This window comes from Amia ocellicauda, unplaced genomic scaffold (genome assembly GCF_036373705.1).
Source record: "Amia ocellicauda isolate fAmiCal2 unplaced genomic scaffold, fAmiCal2.hap1 HAP1_SCAFFOLD_29, whole genome shotgun sequence".
NCBI lineage: Eukaryota > Metazoa > Chordata > Actinopteri > Amiiformes > Amiidae > Amia > Amia ocellicauda.
Genome location: NW_027102854.1, coordinates 1,601,538 through 1,623,807, shown reverse-complemented (window position 1 = coordinate 1,623,807; position 22,270 = coordinate 1,601,538). Strand labels below are relative to the sequence as shown.

Here is a 22,270-nt window from a genome sequence, read left to right as displayed (position 1 = left end):
TGAATTGAATTGAATTGAGAGAGAGAGAGAGAGAGAGATTGTGTGAACAGAGCACTGCTGTAATACAGCATGAAAAGAGCCGGTGCAGTGAAGCGATGATTACAATAATGATTATTAAAAGAGTTCTATATGATATTAATGATTTAATTGGGGTTATAATGGACAAGTCAAAAGGTTAAAATGTTTGGCTCTATGTAGGTTTCGAGCCGCGCTGTTTGGGGGCCCAGTGCTGCTCCGACGCCGCCGCTCTGATGCTCTGGGCGTTTAACCCGCAGCGCCGTAAAACAACTAGAAGACAGATCTTATAAAGTGTTATTTAGTTGTACATATACTGCACAGCACAAGAAACATTGGGAAAACAAGACAGCTATATGAGTGACATGTAATGTTATATGTACCTTGGATATTTTAGACGTTTTATTAAAGCACTGTCCTGTGCTACTGAAATATCATCAACTATTACAATTTGAAATCTCCCCAAATCCTTTCAGATGCCTCTCCTAATGAAATGTGTGGAATTCAGATCGGGAATATTTGCCCGTTTGTGATCCATTCGCTTGTTCTACGTGCACATGCTATACAAATGAAAAGAATAGAAACCTATTGTGAATCCAAGGTTGTCTATTAGTGAGTAAGATGTTCATTAGATTCACATTTGAGTTGTATTTCATGTCAGGATGTGAGCGCAGTTGTGAAGGATTCAGAAATCAGTTCTTGGAATCGTATCCTAAACTGAGTGAGGGGCTGGATTTGAACTCATGAAGATTTCAGGATCTTGGATGTTATTCCTTGCCCTGATGAGGGGTACTCATGAAATATTGAAGGGACCCAGAAATCCACATTGGCTCTGCCATGATCTATGTAAGGCCACTACAAAGAGATCTTAATATGGATAAGGTACGAGCTTATTGTTTTTTGTTTTCATGTGTTTCCTAGTGCCAGTACATGATTATTCACCAGTCTTCTGTGCTGGGTTTTGAGGGTTTCACATGAAGCTGTATTGTAACATTTTTTTTGCTGTGAATCATGTGACTGCTGCAGTGCATGTTTTAGGTTCCTGTACTGTCCTTATCAACTGGGCCCCTGATGACGTGCCTCTTTTGTGACGGAGAGAGAATCACAGTGATGGCTGTAGCAGCGGGTATACAGTACTACATGATCTATTTTTAAAGTCTTACTTGTAGCAAAATGTATAAATGTGTTTAGTTGGTTACAGGAAATATGCATTCTAATTTAGTCTTACCAAAATAAATGTAATGCTCTCATTAAATGATTTCAAAATGAAGAAAAGCTGATTGGCTGCGATTTGATTTAATATCGTTTAAACTGTGATTATATGGTGTAGAACCGTGTGGGAAATAAGTGGAGAAATCGTGGAGATAAAGCAAATAGAACTTTAATCGAGCCGCTCGGAAGCCCCACGTCAGGAATAATTCCTTCAGTGAGACTTAATGTTTACCAACATGAGTGCAGCTTTATAGGAAAATGACGTAACATCTTATGGCCGTTCATCCAATCAGAAGATACAGGTCCGGGTCCGTTTTATGATCTGTCCTCCCGTGAAGAGGTGATGGATCCAAAGCAGATGTCCGTCTTTGATGTGCACTAGGAAGATGCGATCCCACGGTCGTCATTTACCTAGTGTCAATCGCTCGTTAACAGAAACAATTCCTGCCTATCTGGAGAAACGATTAAGTCATAAACAAATTCTCAGCAGACATCTGTAGGCTATTTCGGCACTGTGTGATCTTTCATTACTGACAGGAGTTTCTAACAAACCAACCTTGTTGACCCTTTACTTGTGCTGCTAAATCTAATCTGCTCAGTCTGTATACAAACTACTTCTAATGCTAGTATTAATATAAAACATTATATAGTTATCACAAAACACTTTCTTCAACTTGCTATACAGAGTCTTCATTCTCTGCTGTTTGGCAATAGAGCAAAGCAGAAAGAAGCCAAAAAGTTATGTTTGTCAGTTACAAGCAAATCCCCTTAGGGGTTAGGAAGATTTGACGCTGCGTTTTCAGCTCCTTCATCCCAACCCTTCCCCGTGGGGTGTATATGTGTGTACGGCGAGTGTAAGGGTGTCCCTGCTGTCTGGGAGAGCGATAAGTGTGTGTCCCTAAATGTGAATGTACAGAATGTCCTGAAGGTGTCTCATGGAGCAGAGTGACCTTTGTAATAGTATCTTTCCAATGCATCCTTTGGTTTTCCTTGAGTCATGAGGTTTATTGCCTTTGATACTAAATCCATTTGTCCTCAGTCACATGGAGCCTCCAGAACCAAGGGGATAGAATAAGATTTGTGTCAATGGGTGTGTGAGTTTTGCTCCTCCCGAGTGAGGGACGGTGTCGTTTAGTAGAAATTTAGAGAAAGTCTGCCAACGAGGGTGTTTTAATTGCAGCTGTAACCATAGTAGATACATTATGAGGTTTACAAAGTTGTTGAGATGCTCTTTGAACAGTGTATTTAAGACATAAAAAAGAAACATACAGACATAGCAGAATAGTAACTACCGATATCAATCCATGTAACACAATCATACCCAGATTACCAAAGGTATCAGCAAGCCATCCCCAGAGGGTTTTTCCTCCGGAGGACTGGTGTATCTTTGTAGTTGCTTTGATTATTCTGATCCATCTTCGGTCTAAAGTACCATTCTCCTGTGATGCCTAAGGCATAATCATATGCATACCGTACATTAGAGGCAACTCTAAGTTGTGAATAATCAGAAAATCCTGGAATTGGAATGGGGATCATTGGAACCCCTTTCTTAGTGTCGTGTGGAATGTGGGAACAAACCCAACATTTTGTTTTATTAAGGGCATTTGCATAGGTGCGTGTCATTTGGATACATTTGTTATCTGTCCATGATTCAACTAAGGACATACTCATAATTTTTGATTACTTCTCCTGCTGTTGTTATAAACCCTCTACGTTCCCAGGTTGCCATATAGTCGTGTACTACTCCAAATGCATAGTGACTGTCAGTGAAAATGTTAACTTTAATGTCTTTCGCTATTTTTAATGACTCAGTCAGCGCCACGAGTTCTGCCACTTGGGCTGAACAGTGTCCTGGCAGGGATCCTGTTTTTACGACGGTGCTATCATCCAATACCACCGCCCACCCAGTGTGGGGAATTCCATCTTTTATTTTCCTGGATCCATCAACATATAGTTCCAAGTCAGGGTCTGTGAGGGGGTTTTCTAGGAAGCGACTGTGGTCCTCCTGGAGAACCAGCTCAGAGCATGTATGCTCTTCTCCCTCCCCTAACATCCCATCTGCTGGGTTTACTCGTGTGTCTTTTATTATTTGTATGGATTTATCTCTGGGGAGCAAAACAGCTTCCCATCTAGCTCGTCTACTATCGGAGACTGAACGCAATTTGCCGGTGTGTAATAATTCAACTAACGTGTGTCCTGTGTGCAGAATCAACTGTGTGTTCATTACAATCGAATCGCATTCCTGCACTGCCCAAGAGGCGCAGTCTACTGCTGCCATACAGCGATGCATGCCTGCTGCTACCGTAGGTTGCTTTGTGGAGTAATAGGCGACGGGACGTGTCGGAACTGCTGTATAATAGATCCCATCTTGGGAACAGTAGAGGTGAAATGGTTTAGTATGATCTGGTAACCCGAGGGCGGGGGCATTGCTGAGAGCCTGTTTTATTACACGATAGGCTATTTCCTGTTCATGTCCCCAGTCTATGGGGTCCAAGGGAGCCGGGCTCCCTTTGATTAACGCCTGTATCGGACCTGTGGCTTGTGTGAAATTAGGGATGAAAGTGCGGCAATCATTAAGGAGCCCCATAACTTTACGCACAGCCCTAACATTATGTGGTTTTGGCATATTTAGAATGGCTTCTTGCCTATTATGCGTCATAGATTTTTGTCCTTGTGAAATGTTGTGTCCGAGATATTGAACCTTAGTTAAGCCTATTTGTGCTTTCTTAGGGCTTGCTTTAAATCCTGCCTTTTGTAAGACACCGAGGACTCATCAGGAGACGCAATCAAAAGATCATCCACGTACTGGATGATTAAACTATTCCAGGGTGTCAGATCCATTCCTTCTAAGGTCTTGGCCATTGCCTGGTGAAAGAGTGTCGGACTGTTGTGAAATCCCTGTGGCACTCTAGTCCATGTGTACTGTTTGTCACATACAGTAAACGCAAATTTATCTTGGGAATCAGAGTGGAGTGGCAGGCTCCAAAATCCATTGCTAATATCCAGGACGGTAAAAATAGAGTGTTCAGGTTTCAAATCATTTAATATAGTGTTGGGATTGGCTACAATCGGGTGTAACCGGGGTGTAACTTTATTCAATTGTGTGTAATTAATTGTGAGTCACCATGAGCCGTCTGGTTTTGCCACTGGCCAGATTGGAGAATTAGTGGTTGAATGCGTTTCGCGTATTATTCCTTCATTTTGCAATGTTTGAATAATTGTCTGAACTGCTGTAAAAGCTTCTGGTTTAATAGGATACTGTTTATGTGCTTTGTGTACTGGACCTGGGATTACTATAGGTTCAATTTGTGCCAGACCACAATCTAGTTTATGTGTTGCCCAAACATCAGGAAATTCCTGACATACGTGTCCAAGTGGTGTGTCTGGCCATATATGAGGTGTTGACGGTGTGAGTGAGATACTAGCACAATTTGTTGCGTATCTTTGTGTATTCTTTTTATTCCCGTGTGTATTGGTCCATATTATGCAATTATTATTAGCATCCACTAGTGCGCCGGCTTCTCTAAGGATATCTATACCTAATATTGTCCCCTTTTATACAGGTAACGAGCTGAGATTAGGAGCACTCCCTTTAAGAGAGTGCTCCTAATCTCAGCTCATTACCTGTATAAAAGACACCTGTCCACAGAAGCAATCAATCAATCAGATTCCAAACTCTCCACCATGGCCAAAGAGCTGTCCAAGGATGTCAGGGACAAGATTGTAGACCTACACAAGGCTGGAATGGGCTACAAGACCATCACCAAGCAGCTTGGTGAGAAGGTGACAACAGTTGGTGCGATTATTCGCAAATGGAAGAAACACAAAATAACTGTCAGTCTCCCTCGGTCTGGAGCTCCATGCAAGATCTCACCTCGTGGAGTTTCAGTGATCATGAGAACGGTGAGGAATCAGCCCAGAACTACATGGGAGGATCTTGTTAATGATCTCAAGGCAGCTTGGACCATAGTCACCAAGAAAACAATTAGTAACACTATGCAGTGAAGGACTGAAATCCTGCAGCGCCTGCAAGGTCCCCCTGCTCAAGAAAGCACATGTAGAGGCCCGTCTGAAGTTTGCCAATGAACATCTGAATGATTCAGAGGAGAACTGGGTGAAAGTGTTGTGGTCAGATGAGATCAAAATCGAGCTCTTTGGCATCAACTCAACTCGCCGTGTTTGGAGGAGGAGGAATGCTGCCTATGACCCCAAGAACACCATCCCCACCGTCAAACATGGAGGTGGAAACATTATGCTTTGGGGGTGTTTTTCTGCTAAGGGGACAGGACAACTGCACCACATCAAAGGGACGATTGACGGGGCCATGTAGCGTCAAATCTTGGGTGAGAGCCAGTCTCCAGACCTTAATCCCATAGAAAATCTGTGGAGGGAGCTGAAGGTTCGAGTTGCCAAACGTCAGCCTCGAAACCTTAATGACTTGGAGAGGATCTGCAAAGAGGAGTGGGACAAAATCCCTCCTGAGATGTGTGCAAACCTGGTGGCCAACTACAAGAAACGTCTGACCTCTGTGATTGCCAACAAGGGTTTTGCCACCAAGTACTAAGTCGAAGGGGTCAAATACTTATTTCCCTCATTAACATGCAAATCAATGTATAACTTTTTTGAAATGCGTTTTTCTTGAATTTTTTGTTGTTATTCTGTCTCTCACTGTTAAAATACACCTACCATTACAATTATAGACTGATCATTTCTTTGTGAGTGGGCAAACATACTAAATCAGCAGGGGATCAAATACTTTTTTCCCTCACTGTATATATATATATGTGATTTGATGTGTATTCTTATTTGATTTCCTCCCTCCTCAGGAATCACTGATAAAACATTGTTATTTGAAGGAGAACCTGACCACTTAATTCCCTCCATATCGGAAGTCCTGCAATGATCCATGTGCTGCTTGGAGGTGCACCAGAAACGGCCAGTCTTGATATTTATGATTGTCCAGATATTGATGTCCGTGAAACAATCAAATTAGTAAGTATTTCAATGGTTGAAACTTGTGTTTGCTCTGTATTCTAAGTTTCTGTGCCTTAGGGAACCTTTGTGACATACTAAAAGGACATACTGGTAAGATGTTGGGCACTTTTCAAACAACAAAAATGGCATTTGGTTAGTTATAAGGGACATTTATACCAGTCTGTGCAAATATCTATGCATATTCCAATGTTTGCTGCAGGACTTACAGATTGAGTGAGGGGGTCAATATGTTTGATTCAGAACTAACCACTGCTTCTTCAATTTTGTTTTAAACATAATTTAAAAGAAAAGTGGGCTATACATTGGTCTTGATAAAAGGAGCAGTGGTCCCTGAAGCAATTATTTTAGTTTTTTGGTCACAATTCCTAAAACCCATTTTCTGTAAAATATGTTATCAACTTGCATTAATATATTATCCAAAGTACAATCATACTAATCATGAAGATGTTCGTATTATTATATTCTAAGGGTTCTAGTCTATTGTGTATTGTGTTTATTATTAGGCCCTTCTCTTATGTTTTACAGTTGTTATTATTATTCCATACAATACAGGGATTAAATTAAGTATTTTAACCACAAACTTGAAGACAAAGTCTTTGAGGAAAGCAGGGCCCTGTTCGTTCCAAGGGTCAAGTTTCTTAAGACTCAAATAGCTATTTAAATGACTTTCGTATTCAGTCGACTTAGTCAATTGTCCAGCTGGATGGCTGGGCACAGGCGGGCAGCGCAGTCTGTAAAGTTCTTTATTTAATAAAGTCCTTTAAAAGAATTCTTCGTACGGCTCAATCTCCTTCTCCCAGTTTAACCCTTCTGTTGCTGGCAAAGACTTAGTTGGTTTCTGGTTCCGGTTCTGGCAACAGAGATACAAGTTGAGCTGTGGCAGCGAGTTACTGGTTTAGGTGAGAGAGAGATAGAGATGCCGTGCGTTATCCTTTATAGGCCTGTCAGATCAATAGGTGATTGGTTCTTAGTTTGTGAGATTGGATTTCGGTTTCAGCCCCCAGTGTCCTATTGGAGGGGGGCTTGATTTATGACTGATGTCAATCCATGCCATCTTTTGGAAATGCCGGTTGGCACGGGTTCGTAGCTCTGTGTCGGGATTTCGGCTCTCGTCCATTTCAAAGAGTTTTTATTTCCTACAGGCCCCCTTCCCCAGACATCTCACAGCAGGGATTCCAAGCTATTTGGCCCATTCTCGGTGCCATCCTCCCAAGACTGTCACTTTGATGTAAACCAGTTCACATGCTGATGCGTTAAGGAAATCTGATCAATTTGGGGGGGAGAGGTCTTCTTTAGATCAGTGCTTCAGCTCAGAGCTAAAATGCTCTTATCAGAATACACCCAACATAACGCTACACTGGTTAATTCTGTTCTGGGAAAACCACAATCCTGCAGGTTTAATAAGTCTCTCTACACATCAGTCCCTGAGTACCTTCAACCAATGGTCATTTTGACCAATTAAGCCCAAGAATTGAGTCAATTAAGTTGTCATGGACTACCCAGTGAAGACGTGAACTAACGACTAGGTCACACTGTGAGCTCACCAGAGCAGACATTACACTGAGCTCACTGTGAGCTCACTTAGCGCTTTTCCAGCGACATGGTGCCGGTGCTGGAGCCGGAGCTGCTGCTCGGCCTGGGATCCAGCTGATCTTTTTTGAACCGGCCCGCTTTTCCACCGGTTTTGACGTCACTGGATGTGGGCGTTCCCAAGCATGGAGTAGAAGTGGAGAAACACAGCAATAGTAATCAGCACCGAGGCGACTGCGTCTTTAAACCCCATTTAACATCACAATCAAACTCATTCCGCGTCTATGGCAAATCGTAACCCTAATGTTACAAATGTTCCCTAAATATGTGTTTTGCAGAATACACAAGCAAACGTTATGGAATATCAGCATTTTATCGACACACATGATAGAACTTATTGTTCTTTAACATTGATGAGAATAATTAACATGAATAAACTTACTGCTGAAGATGTAACCCTTACCCAGTGGCTAACCCTAACTATGTTACAAATGTTCCCTAAACACTTATTTTGCAGGATCAATAAAAAATTGTTAGGATTTTTTAAACTTTTACTGACACACATAGTTAATAGCAATGTGTTATAACTTTACCGAAAATAATAATCTGTATATCTTTAATTGTTTAGACGTTATTAAGATATAATGCATCTTTCACATAGGGAACATTTGTAACATGTTAGGAAAAACAAACAAATGATTTGAAAATATTCATAATTACAGCATACAATTTGTCAGGCTTCATAAGAATGGTATTTATAACATACTCTGTAAAAATCAAGCAAATAGCATTTGTGGTTCACGAGAAAATATATATATATAATCAAAGCTATCAGACTATAGCAGCCGGTGTATGAAGACACATACGATTATACAGCATTATTTGGCAGCTTCACAAGACCTAATTTGAAACGTTGTTGGTAAGTTAGATAATTAGTGGGGACCCGCTATGTGCAGTTCTTCCCCTCCATAATTGCTAAAATAAAGTTTTACTGACATTTTATTGACCCTACCACTGCATAGGGCACATCTGTAACATGAACGCTACTGAATGGCACATACATTGAAAACTACGGAGAACTGAGACAAATCCACTTTACACTTCATAAATAATCTTAAAACGTTTCCAACCAAGGCAACACCCACTTGAAATACGTTCATTCTCATTTTTGGTAAACAAAAAGAGAGATTGTTACATATGTTCCCTATGATGCATCTACAGAGAGAGAGAGACAGACAGACAGACACTAACTCTCTCTCTCTCTCTCTCTCTCTCTCAGCTGGGAGTGTGTGGGAGGGGTCTGCAGTGAGCGGGAGTGCTGCTGAGAGCTCTGTCCTTTGGCTGCGTTTTTTTGTTGCTTTACTTTTTTCAGTTTGTTTATTTTGTCTTCTGTTTTCAGTGCTTTTCTTATTGTGGGGGAACAGGGGAGGGGAGGGGGGAGTACCGGTAGTTCTTCCCGGGTCGGGGGGTCGGACCCCCTGAATGCGTCTTTTGAAAAACTGACCCGACGCCATGGAGTCAAGATCGCTCCGGTGCAGTTCTGCCCCCTAGAGCAGTGTGTGTTAGCGGTTGGGGAGGTAGCAGGGTGTGAAAATATCAAGTCTGCTGCCATTGTTATCTTCTTAAAAACCACTGATCTGCTCAATCAGCTAGTGGCTAATGGCACAGTGTTAGACGACACTTTCACCCCGGTGTTGCCGCTCGCTGCTCCTGCCCGGAAGGTAACGCTGTCTAACGTCCCTCCGTTCATCCGCACCGGCTCGGGCAGCTGATGTCCGGCATTAAGAGGGTCCCGCTGGGCTGCAAAGCCCCGCAACTGAAACACGTCGTGTCCTTCCGAAGGCAGCTGTATATGATCCTCAATAACATCAATGAGGATCTTAATGTCATTTTTAAATTTAAGATCGACAATACCGACTACGTCGTGTTCGCTACTTCGGAGTCCATGAAGTGTTTCAGGTGTGGGAGCGAGGGGCATGTCGTGAGGAACTGTCCCGAGCAGGACAGGGAGCGGGAGGAGGAGCGGGGCGACGCGGGGAGGAATAGAGACACCGGCCCGCAGCCACAGATGCAGCGGGCAGACAGAGATCGAGCCCCGGCGGAGGAGACAGTCGCCGGTCGGACCGATGGTACCACTGATGCCGTGACGGGGGAAGAGCTGCCCGGAGGCGATGACGCACAGCTGGGGGACGGGGTCGAGGCAGCGGGGGATAGTGACGACCGAGACGCCGGGGGGAGATGGTGTTGAGGCGGTGCACGGGGCGCTGGTTAGTGACGAGGAACAACCTCAGCAGCCAGCAGACGGGCGGACAGACACACAGGGTGTAGCCGAGGAGGAGGCAGGGCCAGGCTCGGCGGTACAAGCCGAGGCGCCGGGTGGAAAAAACGCACTAAGAAGGTGCTGGGAGGGAGCACGGACGGTGTTGGTAAATAGTGGCAGTAAAAGAAGTGGTGGCACAGTAGTGAAGCTGGGGTAGCGAGCGGCTTGGTGGGGAAAGGTCCGGCTACACGCTGGAGCATCGCGGCTCGGAGTGACAGTGAGGGCGGCTTCACGGATTCCTCTCTCGCCTCCTCGTCCTCGGTGAGTCAGAGCTGCAGTGAAGGATATCAGGAGGTTTTTAGAGAAAACGAAGGGAAAGAGGTCTGTTGTAGTGGAGCAGTTTTTCCCAGATCGTGCACGCCTGCTGGCCTCTATTAAGTTTTTACAGAAACCCTGACCTATCAATTTGTACAACACTCACTGAAAACCATGGTTGGGGTCAATTCCTGTTTTTCAATTCCAATTCCTCCTACAAATCAATTCAAAATTGCAATTACTTTTTGCATTCACAGAATATTCTTTATTGGAATTGAATTGAAAAGGGAATTAAAAATTGAATTGGAATTGACCCCAACCCTGTTGAAAACAAAACAAAAAATACAGATCTGGTTCTTCAAATCTTCACTCTGGTTTCATTCTGTGTCGTAGTTCATTTATCTTGCTGTTAATTGCACCACCAATTACACTCTTTGGGGTACTGGGCAATTTTTTCAAGGTAGCCCCTAAAAAACATGTATCACATAGATTTAATGACTTGCACATAGATATATAAAAATCTTTTAATAAACATACCACATATCTTTGAGAAGGGTTCATTAGTTACATATTGCCACAGTAAATCAACATTTTTGTGTGTGGGTGTATTTAAACGTTTTGGTGTATGCTCTTAAACTTGTCTTACACTAGTTCATAGTAAAATCTGTACTTGGCGAAGCAGCTATGCAAAGGCAGTCTTTTCTCCATTAATACCTTGCTTAAGCATTACATTGATGTGGCACAACTGGACTGAAATGTGAAGTATTTGCTCAAAAGTCAAATTTAAATGAGACATGAAAGTTTATATTGTCAAGGATCCCATGGCACTATTCATTATTATTATGTATTAATATGTCTGAAGCATTAATCCAAGGTGATTTACAAGGTGTTGTTGAAAGAGTGACGTGGCTGAATTCTAAGTCAGGCTTCCCTCAATCAGGTCTAACAAATTTGTTATGACTCCACCTTTACTGCTGTGTAGTAATCTGCTGGTACAAAATGGCTGCACCCCAGAGGGTGGTGGGTGAAGTGAGTCTGTAGAGCACTTTGGGATCTTTCCAGCTGCTACATGTAAGGTATTATTATTTATTAATAAATTAACTCTAGTCTCTGAAACTAAAACAAAGGCCAAAGGAACATTTCAAATGCTAACCCTTTGTGTTCTATACAGTTAAAAAGGAGAGTTAGAAATTTTGTACAACAGCATTTACATACCATATATGGCTTCCACCTTTAAGCGATCCAGAGGTGTCTTTTTCTCCGAAGTTGGATCTCTCTTGCTGCCACCACCACGAAGATTGCTCTTTAATAATGTTGGAAAGTCAAAGACAGCAACCGTCAGGGTTCTTGCATATGACGTATTCGTGCTGCACCTCTCTGCAAGGATCCAGGACAGTTTGTCAATGTAAACTCCAGTGCCTGGGAACTTTTCCACCTAAAAGACAATGGTAAATAAAAAACAAGTTTATCCCCAAACTATTCTTATATTATGTTAAGTGGAATACATTATCAGTAAGGCTGTGATTTTGTTACAGAAATGTGTTATTAAAGACCACAGTATGTCTCAATTCTAAGTTTATTAATTTACAGACATAATAAAGTCAGTGAATCTGTGACACCCATAATTCAATTACATTCTTATTATCAACTATAACTATGAATATAACTGATAATGTAGCATCATTAGATTGTTTACAACCAATATTTGTTTTCAATATATATATTTTTACCTTGTCTTTGTAATATTGTAGACCAAGAGTGTTATACCTGTTTTGGTGATTCTTTGTCAGATTCAGAACAATTTGCTGTGGGGCTGTCAGAACCACTTGATGGTGACACACTTTTGTCTTCATTGCTGATAAATGTGGCTTTTGTTACAATTTTTTTCAGATTGTCCAAAAGGTCTGGAATCTCTGGAGAAAAAAACCTTAGTATTAAATGATAATCATTTCTAGTAATATATTTAATACAAAGTGAAAACAAAACCATCAATGCCTGCAATTATACTTGAGAGACTTGCTCTATGTTATTGGCAAACTGACCTTTTTGTGGGTCATTAACATTAGCTACGAAAAAAATAAAAAAGATAAAATACAAGAATTACCAGGTCTAATGTAATGCATATAGTCATTAATGTAGGATTATGAAGTTATGTTGAAAAACTTTATTTAATAATCAGTATTATTAAACTATTAGACAGTGCACATTAAGAGTCTGTATTGTGGTTCTAGATTACTTCAGTATGATCAACTATAATACATTACTCTGGAATCTAAATTACTGAAGAATAACATTTATCAAGGTAAGGAATTATTTGCTATAAATAAAAAAACTTACCATCAACCATACGGTTTCGAAGACATTGGTTTTCATTTTTAAGTCTTGTGTTTTCCTTTTCGAGCTGCTTAACTTTTTGCTGTAGCTCAACTTCACTGGACTCTTTAAATGTCTGTAGAATATGACGGGATCTAATTCTTGAAGCTCCATCGGTTTTCTTTCTTATTTTGTGCTGTATTCAGAGAGGAAAAGAGTTTAAAATGAAAATATATATATATATATGAATATGATTAAAAAAAAACAATCCTGCAATACATTTATTTAATATTTGCAGTAATTATCTCACCGGTAACTGTGGTTCATCAAGGTCACTATCATCTGAAATTTGAAGTTTTTTGTTTGGTTTAGGTAATCTCTTCATTTTAGGACAGGGCATTTTTGTTAGGTCATTAAGTTTTCTTCTTAGTTCGCCTTCTTTTCCTAAAATAAAAATAAAATAAATAAAACCCTGCATTATGTCCACAGATATTTGGGGATTATATTTATTTGTCATAAAAATACTGTGCTTTGACCATACAAATTAAGATGAACAGCCAACACTGAATCAAAACTGAAGTTAAATTATATCTGGTTTAATTTATTTTGTGATTTGGGGGATTTTATTGTAAAGCACAACACACAATAAATCGTTCTTACAAATGCCAGTCAAATATGATGAGTTTTAGCGCCCTCACCACCACCTACCATGTTATAAGAGTATGTTAGAAGTACAACACATTAATAACTTAAACATTCATTTCAAATATACTGTGATTGTATATATCAAATAGCATGTAAAGACTTTAATGTTTTTTTTTTAAATAAACATTGTTACCAGTCATAATGATCTGCGCTTCATGGACAGGCCATCCACCTTTTGGAGGTTTGTTCGTGTCTCTCCACTCTGCTCTGAAGTTTCGAGTCGTCTCTTCGTCATCATCAGCAATGCTGAATAAATCAAAATTGTGAAAGCAAGCAGTGGGAATCACGCTGTAAGAGTCTTTGTCGACCCCGCTTTCCCACTTCACCAACGCGTGCATCACCGCCATACTACCTTCACCTTCTTGTCCGTTTTTTCTGCACCTTTTTCCCCCGACAAGTCACGGCACAAAAAACAGTCCCGCTCTGCATTCTGGTACTTGGCGTTCTTAATAACACCAACAGGGTGTAATCGCATAGACCACTCGAGTATAAAGTACTACATATCCCATCAGTTACAGTTTTTTTTCATCTTTTGAAACTGCAATTTAGCACTTTCAACTGTTTCTTAGTGATTCCTAGAATTACTAACCGGTATTGTAGTCAATGTGTTTATAACCTTTTTTGTTTAACGATTTGTGTGTTATCCTATGGGATCCCATGGTCTTTGATTTGGTCACGGAAGTGATTTGTCTTTGATTTGTTGATCTAGAGTTGAATTTTAATTAGTTTTTCCCTTTTGTATAATTAGTGTAGTGCTACATTTAGTCTTTGTTTTTAAATAAATTTGACAATTTATATCTTTGGAATTGGTGTCTGCGTCCAATTATTACAGAAATTGAGTTCTACAAGACTCCAGGATTCGTGATAAGGTGATCCTATGAATTCACTTCTTTAATTGAAATGTATAAGTGTACCTTACGCTACATATATGTATGTATGTATGTATGTATGTCCAATTGCTTTGACAATACAAATGAATTGAATTGAGAGGGAGAGAGAGAGAGAGAGAGACAGACAGACAGACTGACAAACAGAAAAACAGACAGACACAGACACACACACACACAGAGCCAGCCAGCCAGCCAGCTCAGCGATGACATCACGAGCCTCTCTCAGCTGACTGCTATGACATCACAGAGCACGTACATTCCGTTGCTTGCCGTCTGTCAACCACTCAGTCACTGCCAGCCAGACTGGCTGGCTGGCTGGATGGGGGGGCTGCTTGCTGCTGCTGCGTACCTTAGCAAGCTTATTTGCTTGACCGGCCTTCCTACTCCTCTGCCCACATGCCCACCTATGCCCGATCTGCTGTTCACCTGGATCACAGCTCCGCCCCAACAAGGCAGAGCCCCCCAAGAATGGTACAAACTCACCCACGATCCCCTCCACGGAAAGCTTTAGCAAAAGGCAAAAGCGTTATACGTAATGAAGAGGAACCCGAGTCCAAGACGCATCCGACCAGCCATACATATTTGTGTGTATTAAAGATCACATTTTCTTACATTTAGTTTTTCTGTACTTTATTACATCTTATTGTGATTTATAAAAGTATTGTTTCTTTTCCATATGTATGTATGTATGTGTGTGTGTGTGTGTGTGTGTGTGTGTGTCTGTCTCTGTGTGAAAGTTAGTGTGTGTGGGTGTGACAGTGTGTGTGAGTGTCTGTCTGTCTGTCTGTCATGTAACTCGCACATCTGTGAGGGCACCATTTTTGCAGAAGAGATGTACACATTTTGGAGCAACATATGCTGCCATCCAGACATCATCTTTTCCAGTGACGTCCCTGCATTTTCAAACAGATCACATTTTATTACACTTTGTTTATCTGTACTTTATTACATCTTATTGTGATTTATACTTGTAATGTTTCTTTTCCATATATATGTATGTACAGTGGGGGAAAAAAGTAATTGATCCCCTGCTGATTTTGTACGTTTGCCCACTGACAAAGAAATGATCAGTCTATAATTTTAATGGTAGGTGTATTTTAGCAGTGAGAGACAGAATAACAACAAGAAAATCCAGAAAAATGCATTTCAAAAAAGTTATAAATTGATTTGCATGTTAATGAGGGAAATAAGTATTTGACCCATTTTCAATGCCCTGGCTTAGGGAAGGAGGTTCTCACCCATGATTTGATGGTACATGGCCCCATCCATCGTCCCTTTGATGCGGTGCAGTTGTCCTGTCCCCTTAGCAGAAAAACAGCCCCAAAGCATAATGTTTCCACCTCCATGTTTGATGGTGGGAATGGTGTTCTTGAGGTCATTCCTCCTCCTCCAAACACGGCGAGTTGAGTTGATGGCAAAGAGCTTGATTTTGGTCTCATCTGAGACCACTTTCACCCAGTTCTCCTCTGAATCATTCAGATGTTCATTGGCAAACTTCAGACGGGTCTGTACATGTGCTTTCTTGAGCAGGGGGACCTTGCGGGCGCTGCAGGATTTCAGTCCTTCACGGCATAGTGTGTTACCAATTGTTTTCTTGGTGACTATGGTCCCAGCTACCTTGAGATCATTAACAAGATCCTCCCATGTAGTTCTGGGCTGATTCCTCACCGTTCTCATGATCATTGAAACTCCACGAGGTGAGATCTTGCATGGAGCCCCAGACTGAGGGAGACTGACAGTTATTTTGTGTTTCTTCCATTTGCGAATAATCGCACCAACTGTTGTCACCTTCTCACCAAGCTGCTTGGTGATGGTCTTGTAGCCCATTCCAGCCTTGTGTAGGTCTACAATCTTGTCCCTGACATCCTTGGACAGCTCTTTGGCCATGGTGGAGAGTTTGGAATCTGATTGATTGATTGCTTCTGTGGACAAGTGTCTTTTATACAGGTAACGAGCTGAGATTAGGAGCACTCCCTTTAAGAGAGTGCTCCTAATCTCAGCTCGTTACCTGTATGAAAGACACCTGGGAGCCAGAAATCTTGCTGATTGATAGGGGATCAAATACTTATTTCCCTCATTAACATGCAAATCAATTTATAACTTTTTTGAAATGCGTTTTTCTGGATTTTCTTGTTGTTATTCTGTCTCTCACTGCTAAAATACACCTACCATTGAAATTATAGACTGATCATTTCTTTGTCAGTGGGCAAACGTACAAAATCAGCAGGGGATCAAATACTTTTTTCCCTCACTGTATGTATGTATGTATGTATGTATGTAAGTTTGTGTGTGTGTGTCTGTCTGTGAAAGTGATTGTGTGTGAAAGTGTGTGTGTCTGTCTGTCTGTCTGTGAAAGTGTGTGTGTGTGTGTGTGTGTGTGCGTGTGTCTGTCTGTGAAAGTGTGTGTTTGTGTGTGTATGGGTGTGACAGTGTGTATGAGTGTCTGTCATGTAACTCGCACATCTGTGAGGGCACCATTTTTGCAGAAAGAGATGTACACATTTTGGAGCAACATATGCTGCCATCGAGACATCATCTTTTCCAGGGACGTCCCTGCATTTTTCAGCAGGATAACGCCAAACCACATTCTGCCCAGATTACAAGCGCATGGTTGCGTAGGCAGAGAGTGCGGGTGCTAGCATGGCCTGCCTGCAGTCCTGACCTGTCTCCGAATTGAGAATGTGTGGCGCACTATGAAGTGCAAATTAAGACAACGAAGGCCCTGTGCAGTTGCGCAGCTGAGGAAATGCATAATGGATGAATGGGGGGAAATCCCACTTGCTAAACTTAACCAAGTGGTGTCTTCAGTGCCCAAGTGCTTAATAAGTGTTATTAAAAGAAAAGGTGATGTTACATAGTGGTAAACAGTCGACTGTCCCAACTTTCTTGATTTCTTTTCACTGCTAATGAGATGCTGTAGAGTGAGTTAGTTATATTGCTTTCAGGAGCTCTAATCGTATTGATGAGTTCATGCAGCATTTGTAATTGAATTTCAAAAAGAAATCTTTGCTGTCTGGCCTGTGTGTATGAGATGTACTCTGTCAATCTTTGGCTAACAACTGAAACATTGGTAGAACAGAAATGGCAACATAAAAAAGAAAAGTACATTTTAAAAGAGCACATTAAATAGGATGAATATACAGTTTTTTACAATCACTTTGTCACTAATTTCAGAACCTTGATGTCATTTTTCAAAACTCTAGACACAAAACTCAAAACGGTCATCACTTGTAACACAGGCTGTCCAATGTTCAAAACATTGCATTGTGCATTCATATCTTTAAAGAAACCTAGCACTTGCAGACTTGTTGGTTCAAATAACTCATTTATCATGAAATACCATAGTAACATAGTAACACAGAAGATACCGATAGTTTCACTGTGTAGTTGTTCGTACAATCATTAAATATTGTAGTACAAAATATGTGATACATGTTTCATTATGGTACTACACATAAATACATCACTGTAAAAGGACTAGTAGAGAGAATACTACAGACACAGTGGAATCATTGAACAAAATCTGAAATGTATTGATGCAATACAATCAAATCACACCATAGGTTTCTTTGAATCCATGCAAAAATAATTAGCTACAAAAACGAACAAAACTACAGTAAAATGTCAACTGCAGTGTTCCTCACCTGGCTTAGTGTAAAAAGCAAAACAAAGGATTGATTACTGTACTTCTAAATTTCCATCAGCCCTGTGTTCAGGTTCAGGTTCTCACAACCATTTTTCACAAGAGGCATCTTGAAACTGAACATACCTGAACATACTCAGTCATCAGCTGCTTCACTCTGCATTTCTTTCAAAAGGCACACTATACTCTGTGCTACACATTGGTATGCAGTATACAGTCATTTGACAATTGAGAGTAGCCTAATGTTTAGTGCATGCTGAAGACTTGCCGCTTCTCAGTACGGACATTTCTGATGATTGAGGCCACAGTTGATCCTGAGTTGATTCTGAGGTTTGATTGAATCATTGTAGCTGCCTCAGTCATGGTCATGCCATGATTTACAACATGTTCTACAACTATTTCTCGGATTTCACTGGACACTATTTGCTGTTGCTGCCGCTGTCTGGTCCGTGGCCTTGTCCTCTACCACGTTCCCCCAACACCTCTCAAATGAGGCCCATGGCTGCCTCTCTGGTGAGGCCTAAGCCCTCCTCTATGACGAGGCCCACGACCACCTCTCAGAAGGGGTGCATGTCCCCTTCCATTCCTTTGACCACCACGTCTTCCTCCTCCCACTGCTTGACCTCTATTGTGACCTGGATGACCTGCCGGCTCCATGTTATCACTGTGTTGCTCGGGTGGATAGCACTCATTTCACTCGATACTCGTACCACAATGTGAAATCAATCATCAATAACCAGTTGGCAGTATTGGAAAAGCAATTACAAGGGCCTGCATACATACAGTAATGTCATATCTGATGTGGAAGAACAATCATCTTCAACCAGGTTGGAGCGTTAGTTGCAAAGCCTTTAATACACGCAGCGTGGAGAGGAACAGTGACTCAAGAAGATCCCAAAGTCGCTCTGCCTTCATTTTAACAGTCAGAGCTTTTATTCACAAAAATCAAAGAGCTGGTTATAATCAGAAAGTAATTACTATGTTATCTTAAAAGTTAGCTAAGCAGAATTTATATCATTATAGGACAGAGTTCATAGATCAACACATGGATTAGGGAGCAGGCACTTCAATCATACTGTTTGACATTGTCTCCAAGATTCTCATCATAAATAACAAGCAGAAATCAAACTACCTTCTGGCCTGACCTTCTAGCTTGACCTTATCTTTCTTAAGTATACAAGAGAGAAAAACAGGTATTAGAGAAAGAATTTCTAACTTTCCTTACACACTGAAAACATGGTGTGGAAAAGTGCTACATGATGATGAATGATGATGAAATATTACATCCATAGATAATGTAGTCCAACTGGTTCATGCTCCTCGGTTATTGGTGTCAATGGATCTCATTATCCTGAAACTTTCATGATCGAAACATGGAATACTGTTCGTCAGTTTCCATAAAACTATGAATTAAGAGTAATGCAACAGTCACTTATCATTTTGAGCAGCTGTATCAATTGATAGTTAGATCTTTGTAATGAAATGAATAGACAGTGATCTCAGATGTAATGTGTGAATTGCATTTTGAAATGGTAATACTTTGACGTTAAGTTGTATCATTTTAGTTCAATGAACAAATGATCTGAGGTTGATGTGTATTGTATCCAAGCAATTGAAAAATGTGCATTTTGATCATCGGGTGTGAGTTTAGTGTCTAGAGTTTTGAAAAATGACATCAAGGTTCTGAAATGAGTGCCAAAGTGATTGTAAAAAAGTGTAATATCAGGGGACAGTGGCTATTAGTGATCTGGCCTTCCGTGGCCTCTGTATTAATGTAACAGGTCACATTGTATGTGTACACTGATACTTGATAGTATAATATAGTACAAGTAAAAAACATACATAGGTATCATAGAAGTATTTTGCAGAAATGATTATGGATACTTATCAAAATGGAGAGGAAATGCTAAATCCAGTCTCCCCAGGCTGAGCTTCTATTGCTGCACCTGCTAAGTGGCTGCTGGCCCCACTATATGGATAGAGCCACACCAAGTACAAGAGTCTCCCCATTGCTATTTATATCTCCCTATCCAGTCTTCTATACGTGTCAGGTATACAAGTGTGTGTGTGTGTGTGTGTGTGTGTGTGTCTGTCTGTCTGTCTGTCATGTAACTTGCACATCTGTTAGGGCACCATTAATGCAGAGATGTACACATATTGTTTATTTTCCATATATATGTATGTATGTATGTATGCATGTCCAATTGCTTTGACAATACAAATGCACTGAATTGAGACAGAGAGAGAGAGAGAGAGAGAGAGGTGCTAAGGCACATTTGTAACATAAATTAGGGAACATTTGAAACATGCTTAGGGAACATTCATAAGAACATAAGAACATAAGAACATAAGAAAGTTTACAAACGAGAGGAGGCCATTCGACCCATCATGCTCGTTTGGTGTCCATTAATATCTAAGTGATCCATGGATCCTATCCAGTCTATTTTTAAATGTTCCCAAACTTTCAGCTTCTACCACTTTCCATCTTGAATGCCTTGAAGCCCAATTTCCATTTGTTGTCCCCTGGTGCGTGTGTCCCTGCTGATCTGGAAAAGCTCCTCTGGTTTGAGGAACCTTTCATGATTTTGAAGACTTGGATCAAGTCCCCACGTAATCTCCTCTGTTCCAGGGTGAAAAGGTTCAGTTCCCTCAGTCTCTCCGAGTAGGACTTTCCCTTCAGACCTGGAATAAGTCTGGTTGCTCTCCTCTGAACTGTCTCTAAAGCAGCAATATCCTTCTTGAAGTGTGGTGCCCAGAACTGTACACAGTATTCCAGATGAGGTCTAGCGCATTGTACAGTCTTAACATTACTTAAATTCTACACTTTTGACGATATACCCTAGCATTCTGTATGCCTTTTGTATTGCTTCCCCACATTGTTTGGATGGAGAAAGTGAATCCACATAGATTCCTAGGTCTTTCTCATGCATTACTTCATCTAGATCTGTACCTCCCATAGTGTAATTATAGTGGACATTTTTGTTTTACTGCATGTATTACCTTGCACTTGTCCACATTGAATTTCATTTGCCAGGTGTCAGCCCACAACTGAATTTATCTAAGTTCCTCTGAATAGCATGTGCTGCCAAGATTGTATCTGCTAAGCCACCTATTTTAGTATCATCTGCAAATTTGACAAGGTTGCTAAGTATCCCAGAGTCCAGATCATTAATATAGATTAGAAAAAGCAAAGGCCCTAGTACTGATCCCTGTGGAACTCCACTAACAACCTCACTCCAGTTAGAAGTGACTCCTCTAATCTGTTTCCTATACATCAACCAGTTCATAATCCATCTACTTACATGACCCTGAATGCCTACAGCTTCCAATTTGAGGATCAGTCTTTGGTGTGGAACCTTATCAAAAGCTTTTTGGAAATCTAAGTATATCATATCATATGCTTTCACGTGATCTACAGCTGCAGTTGCATGTTCAAAAAAATGTATTAAGTTAGTAAGACATGATCTGCCTCGTCTAAACCCATGTTGACTATCTCCAAGAATATGGTTTTCATTGAGATGCTCCTCTATTTTCTGTCTAATCATTTTTTCCAACATTTTACAGGTGATGCAGGTGAGACTGATTGGTCTGTAATTTCCTGGCTCAGTTTTGTCCCCTTTCTTGTGGATTGGTATGAAATTTGCTGTCTTCCAGTCAGTGGGAACATCCCCTGTTCTAAGTGTCATTTGAAATAATCGAGTTAACGGCCTATACATAATTTCCCTCATTTCTTTAAGTACTGTTGGAAATATCCCATCTGGCCCAGGTGATTTGTTTGATTTTAATTCTGCTAGTCCCTTTAGTACCTCCTCCTCATTTATCCTGATCTCTCTTAGGGTTTGACTGGATTGATTGTCAACCTGTGGCATGTCATCTGTTTTTTCTTTTGTAAAAACCTCTGTGAAATACTCATTTAGAATATTTGCCACATCTTGTTCGTTTTCCAAGATACCTCCATTTTTGCCCTTTATCTGTTTCACCTCCTCCTTAATTGACCGCTTGCTGTTGTAATTTTGAAAAAAGCTCATTGCAATGGTTGTAGCTCCAAGAGCTATGTTTCTTTCTATTTCCCTCTTTGCTTTCCTGATCCCTTTCTTAAGATCTCTTTGCAGCTCAACATATTCTATGTATTTTGTTTCATCACCATCCCTTTTGTATGTGCTATACAACATTTTCTTCCTCTTTATATTTTTTTGCATGCCTCTGGTTTGTATGTATGTATGTATGTATGTATGTATGTATGTATGTGTGGAAGGAAAGTTAGAAATTCTTTTCTCACAACTGTTTTTCTCTCTTGTATACTTAAGAAAGATAAGGTCAAGCTAGAAGGTCAGGAGGCCATAAGGTAGTTTGATTTCTCTTTGTTATTTACAATGAGAACCTTGGAGACAA

General features: G+C 40.7%; 1 non-coding gene across 1 annotated transcript; it reads right to left on the bottom strand.

The window, feature by feature from the left end:
• Positions 1–14,675: 14,675 nt before the first annotated feature.
• LOC136728232 (U5 spliceosomal RNA) lies at positions 14,676–14,790 on the bottom strand. Its single transcript, XR_010808597.1, has one exon. It is a non-coding gene; the product is annotated as a U5 spliceosomal RNA (small nuclear RNA).
• Between the last annotated feature and the right edge of the window lie 7,480 nt (positions 14,791–22,270).